Source organism: Oenanthe melanoleuca, chromosome Z, assembly GCF_029582105.1.
Source record: "Oenanthe melanoleuca isolate GR-GAL-2019-014 chromosome Z, OMel1.0, whole genome shotgun sequence".
In the NCBI taxonomy this organism is placed as follows: Eukaryota; Metazoa; Chordata; class Aves; order Passeriformes; family Muscicapidae; genus Oenanthe; species Oenanthe melanoleuca.
This window is the reverse complement of record NC_079362.1, coordinates 9,392,660-9,411,252: the sequence shown is the minus strand read 5'-3', so window position 1 is coordinate 9,411,252 and position 18,593 is coordinate 9,392,660.

Below are 18,593 nucleotides of genomic sequence, written 5' to 3'. Positions count from 1 at the left end.
AGAAAACACTTTTTGTTTTTTTTGTTTTTTTGTTTTTTTTTTTTTAAATTGAACCCGTTCAAGGGCTCATTCTAACTAAGGCATGCTGCCTCTAATATCACAGCACTGGTCCAGCTGGGAGTGCAGAGCCTCTCACATTCCTTGATCATTCCACTGCCCTGTACCTCTGTTTCTCTACTTTTAACAGAAGGATCATTGTCTAGAGCAGGAGACTCTCACTCACTCCAGCAGATGCACAGGGCTGCAGTAAACACAACAGCAGAATTAATAACCGAAATTAAGTCTGGAAATGAATGCCATGACGACAACAAGCATGACATTGCAGAAATATTATTCATGTGCTGGGCAGATAATTGCAGACATGCACCAGCCGGGAAGCATTTTATTTGGTTGTGATAAGATAGCAGCCACAATAAAGTTAACTGTGTCTCCACTGGCTGTTTAAAGGAGAAGCGGGGGTTCTTTGACCTCTGGCATTCCAGACATCTCTCAAGATTATCAGAGCAGTCTTTTCCAGCCTTTAAACCTTTGCCTAATTCTCTACAAATCTGCCACACAAGGTGCAAGTGTAAAGCTTAAGGATCCTTTCCCATGTGAGGAAAGCACCCTTCTCCATCAAAATGTATTTAGGAACATGGCTTAAACACATTCCTGACAGTGAGAATGTCCGTAAGGGTCTTTCTAAGAGAATCTTCATAAGTGACCTGTGGTTTGCCAGCACATTACCTGAGGCAAAAACTAGATTTGAAAAGGGTTGCAGCTAGATTTGAACATATTGTCCATAAAAAACAGGGGCCCAGCACAAACCTGTCCATGCAACCACACTACTTATTTTATTTCATGGCTTTCCCTGTGGAGATCAGGTGGTCTGGACCAATAGAAAGGTGGAGGGGTAAAGAAACAGTAAAAGGACAAAACAAGTAAAATAGGACGAGAGACTGAAATAAAATTTAAAAATTATGAGAAAGAGAAAGAGAAAGAGAAAGAGAAAGAGAAAGAGAAAGAGAAAGAGAAAGAGAAAGAGAAAGAGAAAGAGAAAGAGAAAGAGAAAGAGAAAGAGAAAGAGAAAGAGAAAGAGAAAGAGAAAGAGAAAGAGAAAGAAAGAGAAAGAATTGGGAAGAATTGGGAAATGATCAGGCACAGCCAAGGAAGGGTGTTGGCTCAGGAAAACAGCTGAGGAAAGTGTATGTGATGCTGTGTCAGGAGGGGAAACAAACAAAGGCAGATAGGCTGTTCCTTGTTTCAGGAAATGGAAGAAAGATTGGGGAGATTTAAACTCTGCTTCTGCTTCTTCCAGAAGCTGGATGAATTTATTTGCCTCATGAGCCCTAAAGCAATTAATGCTTAAGCATCCATTAAGGATCTGTTGCTTCTGTCCCAAAGGAATCAGTACAAAGGAAAGTGTTTTTTTCACCCCACAGGGATTTCAGGAAGGTAAATGCCTACCTGAATAATGCACAGGTGGCTTGTGCAGGTACTGAGATGATAGAGGGAACACATTACAAGAGGAAACTGGCACTGTAGTGACAGGACTGAAGAGTAGTGAAAGAACAAGAAGTAATTGACACAAATTGAAAGAGTGCAACTCTAGGTCAGATATTAGGAATAAATTTTTTACTCTGAGGGTGGTGAGACACGGGCACAGGTTGCAGAGGTATTTTATGTTTGATAAAGGACTTCTGTCGGAGACTATTTTTTTTTCACGGGTAATATCCAGCTAGAGACTTCCGTTCTGATAGAATCAAAATGGACACAAAGTTTATCAAAGAACAGCTTCAGCCTCTATCCAAGGCATTCTTATAAATGAGCAAGCATTTGCAAAGAGATTGCATGGAGAAATTTAACACTCTGGCAGAATATATTTCTTATTCTTCTCTTGTAATAATCCTGACAGGCTCTTCATTCAGACCTAGTTTCTCATCATTTTTGGGCTGCCCCCTGCGAACAAGGCAAGGACAGAGGACAACAGGATAGAGAATGGGCACAGAAGTATAAAGGCCATGCTTTTCTTTGAATCTCAAGTGCTGGTCCAGTCAAAGCTGGCTGATTTTTGAGTGGGAAACTTTCCTCAAGGAAATGCTGCTTTATGTTCTTTATTGAACACCTCTGCTGAGGGATATATTCCCTCCTTCCTAGCACAGGCTTCAGCTCTGTTTGTGGCCATTCCAGACTCAAGAGACTTTTGTTTCAAGTTCAGTGAAATGCCTCTGGACAAATCCTATTTTCTCTAATTTATACTCAATTCTTTATCTACCTCTCCTTCAAGCTTCCAGCTTCACATGCTAGATGACTTAAATCAAGGAGAGTATCCCTGGGGTGCTGACAGAACATCACTCATGCTGGTAACATAAAACATGCTCCCAGAAAGACAGATTCTGTTATAATCAGGCTTCACAACACAACAGATGTGCCATCCTAGTACTACCTCTCATAGGACTCACTGCCCCTTATTTTGAAGCATTTCTTTAAGGCTGGGTACTGAGAACAAGTGCTTTTGGCTACTTTTCTTGCTGCACCTATATTCCTTGATATTGAAGTGCCTTTACTCCTCCCATGGCCCCTCCTGTTTTGCAAGGATCCCATAATCTCCACCTTAATTTTTCATATACCTGACCTTAGATGATGACCCTTGCAGCCTGGGGTCCTGGTGAGGAGTCAGTGAAAAGGATTAAGTATTTTCTGTTGTCCTGGTTTGAAGGACAGGTGTCTGCCAATGAAGGCAGAAGTTTTCCTTTGAAATAGAGACTTTAATTCCACTTCCCCCAAGTATTGTAATTGTTTGAATCAAGGACTCTGAGGCAGAGATAAGGAGGTAGGAATAACAGCTCTTTTACTAATATATCCAACCATACAAGCAGAAACAACAGCAATTGTTAAAATTACCAAAAAACCAGAACAGATAACTTGGTTCCAGTCCTTCCAGGGTTTTGTTGACCACCCCTTGGCTCTCCAGCTCATGGATCATCTTGTGGATGGGGATCACAGCATCTCGATTTGTCCGGTACTGCCGGCGGTGCACTGTCATGGTGGCAATTGGTACCTGTTGCTCTGTCACTTTCAGGAGCCCCACTGCAGATGGGTTTTCTGATAGTCCAGGCAAGGTGTTCAATTGCTTAATGCTCTCTGCCGCTACAGCAGCTATTCCAAAAGCCCATCTGAACCCCTTTGGGTCTTTGTAGTAGCCATTCCTGAGGAAGTCTATGCCTAGAATACATGGAGCCCCTGGGCCAGTTACAATAGGATGTTTCTGCCATCCCTTCCCTGTCAGGCTAATCTCAGCTTCCAGGAAAATGAATTCCTGTGATCCCCCTTCACCCCAACAATAGAAACAAGTTCCTTCCCCACATGTTCTGATGGTATCAGGGTGCATAGTGAACCAGTATCAACTAGTACTCTATGTTTCTGTGGCTTTGATGTGCCAGGCCATCGCACCCACACTGTCCAATACTCTCTGTCATCCCATGCCTCTCCCTGGCTAGAGGCAGGGCCCCTCTAGCCCTGGTTATTGTTCCTTTCCTGGGCATACATAGTGGAGGTTCCTTCCAGGGGATCTGACAGATCATCCTCCCTTCTGTGATACCCTGCACCTTTACCATGGGAGGTTGAAGCTACCTTCATCTTAGCACGGTTCCCTCAGTTAGCATTTCCCTCCCTGAGCTGACGCACCCGTGCTGCCAGGACAGAAGTGGGTTTCCCATCCCATTTTTCCATGTCTTCCCCATGGTCTTGCAGGAAAAACCACAGGTCAGCTTGTGGGGTGTACCCTCTCTCCCTAGCTGGGGGGCATTGGGTTCTAGATTTGGGGCCTGTGACTCGTACTGGTGCTGCACTGATCTTCCTTATTTCCTCCCTTATCTCCTCCCTCATCTCCTCTCTCATATCCTTCATCCTCTCTTGGACCTCTTGGAGGTCCTTGACCACAGCAGAGACATTGGTCTGCATTGGGCCATTCATCATACTCTCAAAATTTCTGAGCTTGTTGGCAACAGAACCCACTGTCTCTTGGTGGTTATCAGCATTGATCATTGCAATGAAGGTGGTATATTAAGATGGCTCCAGGGTTGCCAGATTCCACAGCATCTGCCCTGTGCACCTGACTTTGTCAGGGTCATTGTCATGCTGTCCATCCCTCCCAAAGAGTACTCTAATACTGCCACTTCTCTCAGCTGCTGAATCCCTTCCTCAAGAGTTTTCCAGCGCATTCTACGGTGGTACTCCTGCATTCTCTCTTCGTGAACAAACCTCTCTCACATTAAAAGCCATTCCCAGAGGGAAAGGAGGCCTTGTTCCCTTATGAATATCTGGTCCATACCTGAGTCCTGGGCCAAGGATCCCAAATTCCTGGCCTCAGTTCCATCCAGTTGCACACCTGTTCCCATAAGGTCCCAGACCTGGAGTAACCAAGTTGTAAAAGGCTCACGGCCTTGCCGTGCAATGTCTTTACGCAGGTTACGGAGACTGTCGTATGAGAGGGACTCGGTGACAATCTCAACCTCTGGCTCCCTTGCTGGTTGTGAGGACCCTCCTTGCTGATCCCCATTATCTAGGTGCCTTGTTTTAATCTTAGATTTTCTAGTTTCCACAGGGGCAACTGCTGCTGGCTGTGGCTGCCCCTGTGATCCGGCTGGAGCCTGGACAGATACAACATCTATGGTTCAACTGCAGCACCATCTGACTCTCCCTCTTTAGGGCATTGGGAGGGTTTCTCACCATCTGGAGAAAAGTGCTCCTTCAACATCTGGCTTTGCTCCTTCAACATCTGGCCTATCTCCTTCACTAGAGCCCCCCATCCACTCTGGGTGGTTCATTTCTGTGGTGGGCTGTGGGGCAGCATCAGGCTCTGGGGCAGCATCCCTAGTCCCTGGGGCGGGGTCAGGCTTTGGGGCAACATCCCTAGTTCCTGGGGCAAGGGCAGACTCTGGGGGTAGGTATCAGGGCAACAGCCAATATTCCCTTGTTTCTGAATGCTAAGTAGAATAGGCCTATCAGCAACACCAACCACTGTATAATAACACTAGCAATTAAAGCAGATCTGAAATCTTTGAAAACTGGTGGGGTAGCCTCAAAAACTGGATGATGGGTTGGGAGAAAATTTTCCTTGCGTTCATTACCTCACAGTAAGTACCATTACTGAAATAACCCCAGAAACACACAGTTAGAGTATGATAGCTCTGGATCCATGTGGCCACTTAATTAAAAAATTAAAAAACCATGAATTCCTGACATAATCAATCCACCAAATGAATCAGATAATAGCTACAGTAACTTTGGGGAGGGGGCCCATATTCAAATAAGGGCTTGCAAATGGGAGAGAGATATCTGTGACCACATGGAGCCCAAACCAGATTAAACTGGACAGCATGTTGCCACTTAAGAGAGCTGTTACTCCTGTCTTAACTCTCCTCTTAATGCCCTCTGCCCCACGTTTGGGCACCAAAATCTCTCCTGGTTTGAAGGACAGGTGTCTGCCTTTGAAATAGAAACTTTAATTCCACTCCCCCCAAGTATTATAATTGTTTGATTCAAGGACTCTGAGGCAGAGATAAGGGGGTAGGAATAACAGCTCTTTTTCTAATATATCTAACCTTACAAGCAGAAACAACAGCAGTTGTTAAAATTACCAGCAAAACAAAAACAGATAACTCAGTTCCAGTCCTTTCTTTAGCTGCAGGCACACTCTCTCTGCACTCGGTCCCGGTGCTCCAGATAGGCAAAGCCCGACAGCTGCAGAGAGCAGGCAGGAGTGGAGGTGGGAGGGGGCGTCTGCGGCCGCGCCGGTCTCGGGTGGGAGCGGCTGGAGTGGGCAGCTCCTCGCTCACCGTTGGTGTCCGGGTGATTCGCTGTGTCTGCAGAGGCAGGAGGCTGGAACGGGGCAGATGCAGGGCAGGTGATGGCAGAGGGTCTGGCTCTCCTGCCTTCGGCCACGTGGCTGCAGACGAGGGATCCTCCTCCGAGCTCACTGGGAACACGAGTGACCCCTTCAGAAGTCGCTCCTACCTACCCCTTTTGTCTGGAGTCGTCAAAGATCCTGGGTGTAACCCTGCAAGCTCCATTGGCATGATAATGGGAAAAATTCTTTAAATTGACACAGTAATAGAGAAACACTCAAACCCCAACATCTGTACAACATTGTCTGGAATTATACCATGAGCCCACCCAAAAATCTGCCTCACCCAGAGCAAGAAGGTGCAAATCCCTGCCCTTCAAGTGTAGTTTTGTAGTGTAGTTCTAGCTTTTCCCCTCAACCAGACAAGGTTACACCGCCGCAGGAACCATTGCTTTCACTGCAGCTTGAGAAACAGGCTCAGACTCTTTGCAGAGCTCCTGGGTAAAGATAGAGAAGCTTCTGAGCCCTATGTCAATTTTACACAAAAGACATTCTCAAGTGAGCCATGCAGGAGCATTTAGTGACATCAGCAATCTCAGCATCAAGTTTCTTGGACCCATTGCTGTTGGAGGTAGATTTGCCATCCATATTCCTTACTGTACACATGAATTGCATCCAAAAACTTCCCATTCTTACTCTATGGTTATTCTTGAAGACATTTCTTCCCTAAGCGCATGCACATTGATGCAGTACTGCATCAAACTGCAGAGAAATGCTCCCATCACCATATTCTGGTCATGTATCACTGATCTAACTGTTCACAAATCTTGATATACCTGACAATCTCACACTTATATTATCTTGGAGAAAAATTGTGATCAAAGAGGCTTTAATAACTCACTCCTTGGGCTTAGTGTTGGGGGTCAGATTGAATTTAGAGATATGCAGCTATCAGCAGAGAGAAAGCTTTGTCTACTGTGATCTGTATAAAACAAAAACCTTCAAAATGTTTGGTCTGCATTTCATTGATTTCTCTACAGCAAAGCTAGCTCCAAGCCTGCAAAAAAGAGAGAGAAACATAAATTACACAAAGCTTCTGTGTAGAGCCCAGAGCAAAGCTGCCTAAAAATCTGGAGTTGCTCAAAACAAGTGTCTGAAATGAATTGTTTAAAATCAAAGCTGAAATGGGAAGGTTGGGTCCAACTCCAAACACCGCTGAAGTTGTGCAGCTCCTCAGCCCATGACGTGTTTGGGAGGGGATCATCTCTCACTGTCAGCTATTGAAAACAGGACCTGAGCGTTTGTTCAGCCGTGCAGCTTCAAACTCAGGCTGGCCATCATCCATCAACTGCACTGAGGCATGCTCACGCCCTCTGTCCTGCAGGGGCTCTCCTGAATCGGGACCAAGAAGCAACTTAGATCTCAACAAGAAGGTGACATCAAATCTTGCAGATAATTTCTCCTTTTCCCTTCTCTGGTCATCCCATGCCTTCCTAAAGCTAACAGAAAAACAGTTGTGTGTGCATATAAGCAGCCTGGAATCAGTGCTCTTCTTTTTTACATTCTTTTGTGCTACATACAATTTCCACTAGGACATTTTGTCCCCCAGGCTTCATCAGTCAGTCTATTACATCCACCCTCGTGCACCCCCGCCTCCCTCTGGTTGCATAATTTTAGCCAGGATGTTAAATTAACTCTCTTCCAGATGAGTTTGACAGAATCTTATTTACTTTCATAGAGCCTATGCCAGAATGCAAATACATTACTCAGCACTATCGACTCTGCACTTTCACCAAACTATTACTCTTTGTTTTCTTGATGATGTTTCACTAGATACCAGACAGGAACATAGCTGTGCCAAACAGCAGGACACTCATGTCTAGCAGGAAAACACTAAAAACTCTCTGGCTAGCATTTGTGAAGGCTTACGGCAAATGGAAGAAAACAGCCCCTTTTCCACCTCAGCACTGCTCTCCTGCTCCTTTAGGTTGTGCTTTTGCCTTCTGAAGGAAATATCAACCAGCTCTTCCAGATCTCCAGGACATGGGCAGCCACAAAGGTGAAGCCACCCAGAGTGACTTTGCATTTAGTGGTGACATGGTATCCATGTCTAAACAGCTCCTTGGCACACAGGCACAACCCCAGCTACCTCGTGGCTGTGTGGCAGGGCAAGAACACAGCCTCACAACCCACCCCTTGTTTCTGTGCTTACCATGAAAAGGAAAGCCAGGTGCAGAAACCACAATAACAACCAGGAGTCCCATATCCACATGTTTGGGTCAAGGGACACGTGATGATGCGATCAGTCCTTACCACCTCTGCTGCCTGCACACGGGTGGCCGCACCAAGAGCAGGCGTCCACAGGAAGGCAGAAACAGCCCCAGGCATTTGTCTTTTTGCAGATGCAACTTCTGGGTGAAGCCTGCATGAGCTGCACTGTCAAACCATGGACTCATGACTGATTTGTGTGTCTGCCTGAGACAAACATTGAGACACAACCAAGCTGAACAAGAAGAGTGAGCAAATCCCACCCCCTTCTTCCACAGCCCTCTGCAGCAATCCCATTTCATGGGAGGTAAACAAATAACAAAAAATTGTGAAGAAATTGGATCAGAGAAGACTTCCTACAGTCTTGCTTGCTAGCTACTGCGACCTACCATGGGCTTCCAAGACAGAGAACTGCACTCAGAGCTACATTTTGCACATGATCAGAACACAGCTAAATGCACAAACAGGCACAAAAGTGCTTGAAAACAGCATTTCCAGACTGGAAAACAAAGGCACATCAAGTAAACACAAGGAAGTGAGAAGTTCAGTTGAAATGCCAAAGCAGCAAATTGTTCGAGTTGCATTTCTTACTGCTGTGGTGGGTCTGGGGATAGTCCTGCTGGGCTGCCTGTCCTCTTGCTGATGGGCCTGATCTACACTCATGGGCTGCTGTCAAAGTTCTGGGGAAAAAACAGACATGAAGCAGAGGGCAGGTGTCCAGTGGCTGCTCTTAAGGCTTCCCAGACTGAGGCAAGTCCCTGGCTATTCAAGGGGGAGAAAAGGCTCATGCTGTCCTTGTTTCTTTTGCTAACACCTCACAGTGGAACCACCAACATATGCGCAGAAAAGAGGCGCTCTGATTCAGTAAGAAGCACCACTTCAGCTGTCCTGTAAATACCCTCATTTTAATAGGGCTCTGGCCTTGCTAACCACATCCTACACCAGCCTATTTATGGCACAGTTAAAAATAGCACAGACCTTTCACACAGATTTAGCATTTCTACTGGTTTTAATCGTTAACCAACTTACTACTACTTTTTTGAATATGGAACTTGCTGTGTTTTTTCTTCAAGTAAGGGAAGTTATTTTTTTTTGCAGGCTCATTTTTTCTCCCTCTGTTTCATGTCTGATTACATTTAGCATGGATGCTTCTGATATACTCACACGCCAAGAAAAAGTATTACTTTCTTTCATTCTTGAACAATCCAAACTCATATTTAATAACTGAAACTTGGCATGCTGATCAATTCTCAATAAAGGCTACACATGCTTTACAAGGGCAGTATATTTAAGTAGTATTGAACTATCTGTTCCTGAAAAATTATCAGAATTGTAAGGTGTGCCCTCTCTATCAAATAAAGGGTCTTCATTCTGCTAACAGCTTTTTAATGAATGACTTGGAAAGGTAAATTTAGCCAAACAAAAAGCATGGTCTTATGCTGTTTCAGTTATTCTGAATTGTTAGCCTGGGTTTAACTAGTATCTCAGTGACAAATATTTCAGATGTAAGGATACTCAGATGCAGGATACTCAGAGATTGGGAAGGGAGTGGATCACTTTCTGTGAGACACCAAATATCCAGAACAAAGCTTTTGCGCTTATTACTTTAGGAGAACAAAAATGGGGGGAAATGGTGTAGCAAAAAGCTTGGGGAAGAAAAAGAGACCACCCCTTTGTCCAACTGCACTGCAATGGGCTAGAAATTCCATCTCAGCCATTTCAAGGTAACCCAGGACACAACCTGTGCCTTTGGATACTGCTGAACAGGATCTGCAGCTCCAGCCTGTTTCCAACACCTAGCCATCAGAAAACTTTGTCCTGTATCCTTCTAGGGCTACACAGCTGATACCCACAGAGAGCCCCTGGCAGGGCTGGGAGGTACCTCAGTTACCAAGAGCTGCTTGCCAGAGGGAAGAATTGCCAGGCACAGGCACTTTGCAGGAAGCCACCCCGTGAAGCAAGCACAGAGCACAGCTCAGTCCTCTATTCCTCCAGACCTCATGACCATTCACCTTCACCTCTACAGTTTTTTGCTTTTTATCAAAATCACACACATGAACCAGACTTTAACACCATCTACTAGGAATTGTGCTGTAAAGCCCACTGAGGTTTCCTTGAAACTTAACACCTCTAAAGTAATTTATTTTACACGCATTATGAGTCTTCAATAAACATCAAAAAATTATGTAGGGGACCATCACTGAAGTAATGTTTTTCTCCCAGGTGTGTTGCCAACTCACAGTCACTCTGGCAGATGTAACTCTGGCAGGTGTGATTGTAAGAAAGGTGTGGAAGGAAAGCACCACAGGCTTCACCCTTTTTGAAGAGGATCTGTGAAACCAATTTATGAAGTGAAGGAAGGAGAACTGACAAAGAACAGGGGAAAGGTTTCCATAGGATTCCTGCAAGATGCAGGAATGGAAGAGCAACTGCTAGTCTTCAGCTTTTCACTGGCCTTTTCTCAGAAAAAAAAAGAAAATAGCACCACCACTGAAGTCTTTGCACCTCTTACTAATCAGTTCATCTTCACAGAATTCAGACTATCTCAGCCAAAGATCCACCAGGCAAAGAAACACCACATTACTATCCCATGTCTTTTGCTCAATTAATTTCCTGTGGATTCCCTACATAGCTCCAATAAAATTAAAAAAAAAAAAAAAAAAAAAAAAAAAAAAAAAAAAAAAGTAGTAAGGGTGTGAGATAGGATATTAATCAGCCTGCACAAGAAAAAAAAAAAAAAAAAAGGCAGGTTCTTCTTTACAACCCATTTTTTAGCTTTCCCCTGCCTCTGCTGGAATTTGACAACTACCTGAGTATTTGCTGCTCTCCACAAGTGGCTCATTCCTGGAGTGAAGTCATAGGTCTGTGCTCACTCCATTGAGTATTAACATGGAGATGACTCTGACTCACAGGTTCAACACCGTGACTTGACTTCTGCGTGACAGGCTGTTAATTTTCCTTTTCTCCAGAATTTCAGAAAAAAAAAACCAACCTTATTCACATCACAGCTAATATGTTAATCGCTGTCTGCTTTACTCTACACTTAAAATTGCTCCAAACAATGCCATTCAATCACTTTCTTACAACAATCAAAGATTGCTTCTTTTCCTCACAATACCACACCTAGCACAACACAATTCTGGGGCTAAAAGCCATCCTTCATTCCCAAACATTATTAACTGAGCCTTTAACTTAAATTAAATGTGAATATTTCAATATTTCATTGTCAGTATTTACATTTTCCATGTGATACTGTGAACTACTGCTCCAGGTTCTTCCAGCACACCATGGCTTTTACCACTGTTAAACATCTGGACATGGGATTAAATGTTTGTCCTGCATGCAGGGTCATGCTTTCAGTCTGTCTGCATAACCCTGTGCAACACAAAAGCTAGGTAGGTGTCTTCCATACCTGCATAGACTGTGCAGAAGAGTCACAGATGGCAGAGAAAACTTCCTGTGAAATATTAGTGGTCAGGAAAGAAGGGAGCAGTCAGAAGTGATGAGCACACAGAGAGCAGGAGGAGGAGGATGGGCAGTAGAAAACTGCTGTGATAAACACCTACCAGCACCCAGGAGTGAGGTGAAATGATGCAAAGGATGTAAAACAGCAACAGAAGGAAACTGAGTCAGGAAAAGTCCAGAATCACTGTCTGGAGACATCTCTTTTTCATGTCCTCTCTTAGGTTACTGGATTATGAATTCAAGCAACCCACAGCTTTTGAGTCATTGTAAAGCAGACCAAAGAACTGGGATGAGGAGGGAGCTGTTGTACCCTGATGCAAATTTTTTATTCTGCAGTCTTACTGCATGCTTTTCCACCATAAGACAGCTGACCATGTACCAAGCACTCCAGGCTGCTGTTGAGTAGCATCATATGCAGCATTCTGGACACCTGAAACACGTGGGGTTGGTCTCAATAGCTATTCTGTAAGACTTCTCCTGGCTTCCAAAAACTTGGGCACAGGTGGAGACATCACCACTCTTTTCCTATTCCCTGGTGGCTGAAATTCAGGCCAGTCTTTTCCCAAAAGGAAATGGAATGAATTAAATTAGCATTACTTGTCAGGGTACTCACTGGGGTACATGGGGCTCTGCCTAAGGCTTCAAGGGGGAGGCTCTTTTCACCCAAACTATGACAGCTGCAAGATATGGGAGGGGAAGAGTGTTTACAAATGGAAATAGGGTTGTTGTTTCGGTTTTTTTTTTCGGGCAAGATAAGGCCAGGCAGGATGGAGTTCTGAGCAGCCAAGTCAAGTGGGAGGTGCCCTGCCCATGGCAGGGTGGTTGGAACATGATCTTTAACATGATCCTGTCCAACCCAAACCATTCCATTATTCTGTGATTTTATATTTAGCTACCCAAAGAAGAGAAAATTGAAGAAAATGGGGGGAAATAGCAAGCGGGGAGAATGATACTAAAGAAAATGTAGAAGACAACCTGGGAGAGTCAAAACAGAAGAACAACACCAGGAATATGTGTAAAGGAGAGGCAATGCATAGGAGGCTCAGAGACACAGGTAGCCTAGAGAAAAAGAGCTCAAAGAGAAGCTGCAGATACTGCAAGGAACAGGTGTGCAATGATAAAATATTGAAAGAAACCGATGGGCAATGATAAAGTTTCTGGATCTAATTTGGATTAAAGGAATCTCTTCTGTCTGTAATATCAAATACACCACATGCAGTAACTTCCAAGAGATCTCTACATATCAGGACCTCATGCTCATTTAAAAGGTGGTAGCCAGCTGATTATCCACCTTATAAGAAAGAAGTATGATTTGAATTTTCATAGCCTTCAAATCCAGATGACGGGTCTTTCTAGCACCTCACCAAGTGAATTAAAACTCCGTAAAAATTAAAGAGATATTTTCCTTTCCTTTCCAGCCCAATCATCTCATAACATTTCCCTGGTTGATGAGGAAAGCAGAATAAGAGATTTAGGATCTCATTATAGTTTTGTGACAAAAATGTTAGCATTCAAAGGAGGAGCCTCAGGACTGGCATACCTTTTTTGGTCACCAAATTCACAGTATAATGCAGAGCAGGACCAGCCCTATTTTAGATGATGAAATGTGAAGCCACAGCTACACACACATGAATTTGGGTGTAAAGAAGGTGCCACTTGTCTGGCTGAAAAGCTTTCAGTCACAGCAAAATCTAGTTTAACTTTAAAAATCTCAATTGGCACTGAAGGCCAGAGCTACCAGTGTTTGGTAAGTCTTACAGCACTGGCGTGATCCCTTTTGGGAAATACCCACACAAACTCTTCCCCAGCCTCAGCCCACCAAAAGCTCACCCTCACAGAGGTGATTCAGCACTTCAAATAGATTTCTAGGCTCTCTCTTCCTCTCTCCCTCCCTCTGGAGGCAGATCTGCACTCCTATTTCAGTGGGTAAGCTTAGGTGTCCTCCACTGAGTCACTGCTGCCTATTGTGTAAGACAGTAGATTTGTAAAGCAAAGTAGATTTTATTGATAGAAACACACCTTGGCAATCAGTCCTCTGAGGATAAAAATCATGGATTCATCTCACAATGAGTATGTCTTCACTCATGAGATGCGAGCATCTGAAATTATTAACTGGTGTAAAACAAAATCTTGATTACTTGCACATTTTATTCGTAGCCTTGGCTGCACTGGTTCTCTTAAGTCCCAAATCTATGCTACAAAGGGCCAGCTAATTTACTCGAGGAGACTTTAAAGGCGTTCAGAAGCAAATACTTCTTTTTTAAGTTCAGCTGTATAATTTCCCCACAAATGGATGGTATTCCACCTACCATTTAAAAAAAAAAAAAAAAAAAAAAAAAAAAAAAAAAAAAAAAAAAGAATTGTGAAGAAATAAATGTTGCAAAACTAGGCACACAGCATTTGTGTGCTAACAAACTGGATGTGGCAGAACTAAAGTCGCCCATGCTGCCGTCTCTTGGCCCCTTTCTCACACTGCAAGATCACAAGCCACTTTCCAGAGAAGCCCTGCATCACTGATGGATTGCTCAAGGTAGCTGTTGCTTGGTGTCAGGCAGATTTATCCCTGCACTAAATTCCACCTAGCGCTTCCCATTGACTCGGCATCCCTGAAGGCCCAGCGCCTGCCAGTAGGAAGCACTTGGCACAAACAGTTAGGTGGAATTTAGACTGGCTGAATCTGGAGCCTAATAAGCAGCTATTCCTTATTTTGTTTCTTCCTCATTGTGCAGAGCGTGGCCCCAGGCCTCAATTACTGCATGCTATTCAAACCCTGCTCAGAATGCACCATTATTAATTTCCCCATGTTTTCTCATTACTGATTTCCTATGGCATTTCTTGCTCCCTTCTCAGGGTCCTGCAAGCACAATCTGCTTGATAGTAGGAGTGAAGTGAGCAGGGAATGTCACACTCAGCAAGGATTGGCAGCTTAAACTCTTCTGCTGGCCCAGGGTACCTGCGATAAAGTGTCCCCCAGGGCAGGGACTGTTTTGTGCCACCAGCTGTCTGTGGCAAAGCTTCTCTGGATGAAATGGAGCTGTCCCTCAGCAATGCCATCACTGTGCAGTACCTATGTCAAAAATCTGAGAGCAGCTGCCATATTGCTCTCATTAAGTGAGCAAAGGACTGTTACCATAGAGTAATGGGCTCCTGATGGTCCAGTAACATTGGAGGCATTTATGGAAACAATGTGGAAAGCCTGGCATTTATTTTCAGAGCAAGACAGTGCTGGTCCTTTCTCCTAGTGTTCTCCTATAATGTCTTTATTCCTGTTCAAATGAGGGGAATATTTATCTAATCTTTTCCTCTGCTGGATGGTGGTGCAGGGGAACAACAGATGTTCTTGAATTCAGCATAGCAAAGAGTTTAGGAAGACATCTTGAGTGAATCAGCTGTCCAAGTCAATTTATCCACAATGCTGAGTGGGAGGAACCATTGAAAGATGGCAGAGGTGTTGTTTACTGTCCTGTGATTACCTGTCTCATTAGCGCAAATCTAATTGCAAATACTCCTGGTTAAACTCGAGCACTTTGCTGCTAAGCTCTCTTATGCAAATTCAAATGTATTACACACAAGAAGCAGCTACCTCCTGTATTTTCTATTTTTCTCCTATCTGGACCTTAATTCTTTGCTAGGAAGCATGTTATCAATTCAGATTACATTCCCTAGAAGCACCACATTTACTCAAAAAAAAGGAACTCTGAGCTTAAACAGGGAGAAGCATTTGAAAAATCCTCAAGCAGTGACAGCCAATTTTTCCTTGGTGGGTGTTGAAACCCGAATTTCTGCAGTATCAGAACTTTCCTAGTAGCAAAACGCCAGTTTTTCTATGTGCAGAAGAAACACTGAACATCAGAGCAGGTGTGCCAAAGTCTCCCTGCTCCAATCATGTTCAGCAACTGCAAGAAAAATTAAATTAGTAAAAATTAAATGTCCATTAATGACATCACTCCCTTTCAGAATTATGCAAGCAAGAGAGGAATGAACTAATTTTATACTGCCACTGCTTGGGAATGTTCTGGGAAGCCGAATCTATTGCAAGGTGCTTCATTTTTACTAACAGAGATAGATAATTAGTTTAAAATTATTTATTATTTAAAAGGTGAGGAATACTGAGAAAGAAGGGCATAGGTCAGGGAGGATGGGGATGATCTCTTCTGCATAGTTTTTCCACAGCTATTGAGGGGACTGGAAGATCATCAAAGAGTAAAACCCCTTCTTGCAGCAAAAACAGTGATTCTTCCAGAGATAGAATAGAAGTTCCAGAGGCTACTGGACAACAATGCCTTAAATACGTCACACAGATAATAATGAGAGAATCTGGTCCTGAAGAAGGATGCAGAAAGGTGAATTAATAGTAATCCAAGTTCCTGGCTTCTTCAGACAGCTCCACAAAGCAACTTGGTGTTGTCACAGATACATTTCCCTGCATCTTCTACCATATACTAAACCTAGCACCCATCAGTGGGGACCATCTGGTTAGCAAGCAGCTGGTAATTTCTCAAGTTTTCTCTATTTTTCTGTGTGTCCTCCATTGAGGTCTGGAAAAATACAATGCATTGGCCTCATGCGAGCCAAAAAAAAAAAAAAATCACAAACAAACAAATAAACAGGAATTCATCCTCTTTGCTGTGTGCGAGTGTCCCCACATTACATGCAGGACTTTGAAAAGGATGTTTATTGTGGAGTTGCTGTTTGCACCAGTCCCACTGGAATCACTCATTTAAGTCATTGTTTGAGTTTGGGGAACATCTAAATTCAAAGATGGGGCAAACCCATAAATAACAATGACGGGGCTAACCCATCAAAGCAAGGATACCTATGCTCCATCAAAAAAAAATAAAGAAAAGCTCTTTGTTTTCCATAAACAACTCAAGGTATTTTTGCCCCTTAAAGGACTTCAACAACCCTTGGATTATTTGAAAGTAGAAAGCTGCTGCTTGAAAGTGATCCTGGATCACTAAATTGTGTGAGGGCAGTGGTTGCCTCTGCCAGGGGCTGGTGAGGATGGTAGTGGATGGGGGAATCAGCACCTCTGGAATCTCAGACAGGAGTTATCACCCTGGGGGAAATTCAGTGGGAATCACAACCTGACCTCTCAGCTCATTACTGCCAAACCCACCACTAAACCACGTCCCACATCCATGCCTTTTAAATACCTCCTAGAAAAGTAAAATAACTACAAACAAGATGTGGCCAGGCTTTCAAAAGGCAGGCGAGAACAAGTCTGACCACAGGCACTGCTGACATTCTCAGCATGAACATTTATGACCCAAAGCGTGCGTGTACCATCTGTGTATGTACACTCTTGTGACTGCTTGAAACCTGCCTGCAACTGCTCACAATCTTCAGAGATGTGCCCTTTGCACTGTACTAATAATCTACAAATATAGCTGCCAGCTGAGCAGGGGTTTATTTCTGTTTAACAAAAACAAAGCAACCCGTGCAGGAATCGAAAAATAAAGCATGAGCTCAGTTGCATTTGGTGAGGAATATACAATTCATGGCAAAAAAAAACAGATCCCCAAGGACACGTGTCCCTGAAGGAGAGACCAGGGAAGCAGTTTGGTGGCCATGGCTCTGGACTATTTCATCCTCCTTGAGGAGCAGAGATCCAGTGGGAGAAGGGTGAATACTCATCACTGAACCCCCCTCTCCAGAGCATACCTTGCACAACAGGTGTATGTGTGAGTTCTCACACCTTCTCTCTCTCTTGGCTGCAGTGCAGCTAATTTGGGAGGCATGGGACATAAGGAACCCTCCTTATGCTGCATCTCCTTGAATTTCACCTGCTCTCCAGCAACATTGTCTGAGTAAAACGCAGCACAGCACCAAGGATTGTGGAATTGCCGCTTTTGATGAATCAGCAACGGGGATTTTGTTGGACGTAACCCAGCACCATGGGTTTGTTCCCAGCTCCCCTTTCATTATGTTGTGCCAGGACTGGAGTAGGGATCCTGGCAGCTCCTGCCCCTGTAGCCTACCTGCTGAAGGGACAACACACTGCAATCCTCAAAATGTCAGGAAAGCATCTTGTTGTCTGACCCCAAGGACACTGTGACACAATCTTTCCCCAAAGTCTGCAGTCCACGATGCCATCAGCTGCTCTCACAGACAACCAAATCAAAGGGGATAAGCTGTGCACCGAGGTTCCTGAGAGGCAGTTTGTTGAAAATCAAGTTCCAAACTTAAGGTTTAAAATAAACATATCAAGATAAACAGATTGGTCTTTGTTTCAGGCACAATTGGCCTGACTATTTTTTCTTCTTGTTGATGTTCCTAATGTTTTTCAATGTGTGATGCCATTTCCTGAGGACTGTCTCTGCTCCAGAAACCTGTGTTCTTCCTTGGCTTCTTTTTGCCTTTTGTGGTTTATACACACAGGTAACCAGTTTAGCACTGACTCAAGCTGGACACTAAGGCTTTTCACTCAGTCATTTTTACTTTGCTCTACACTTTGGCCACTGATACGAATTGTCTGCATCAGGTAACAATTCTTCTGCCAAAATGGGTAAGCAGCACCAGTGGCAAGGCTAGGGCAACCCCACTCCCACAGTGAGATGTGGTAAATGTGGAAGAAACGTCCTCCTTCTATCTAGGGAGAGAGAGAAACACACACAGGCCACAGCAGCCTGGCACAGCGAGGGCTGCAGCAGACTCCTTTCTGTCCCAGCACAGCATCATCTGGAAAAATGTCCTTGCACATCCCAAGGCAAGGGACACAAACGCTGTGCAATTCTCTATCTAAGTTAGGCAATCCCCAAAGTCGGCTTTGAACAGTACAGAAACATGCTGTGTTCTGAGTTAGTGGAAGGAAAGTTTTAGAGAAAATTGGGAAATTTGGAGCAAACTGAGACTTGGGAGAAATGGTCAGCTGGCGACAGAAGGCATGTTAAAATAAATCTGTCCTAAGAAAACAGCATTTAGGTTATTACGTAGGATGGGACAGCATTAGTTGTGAGCAGTTGCAAACTTAAATGCAGTTGATTTCCACACTCGAGACCATTAAATCTCAGTCCTTATCATTTAAGGGAGG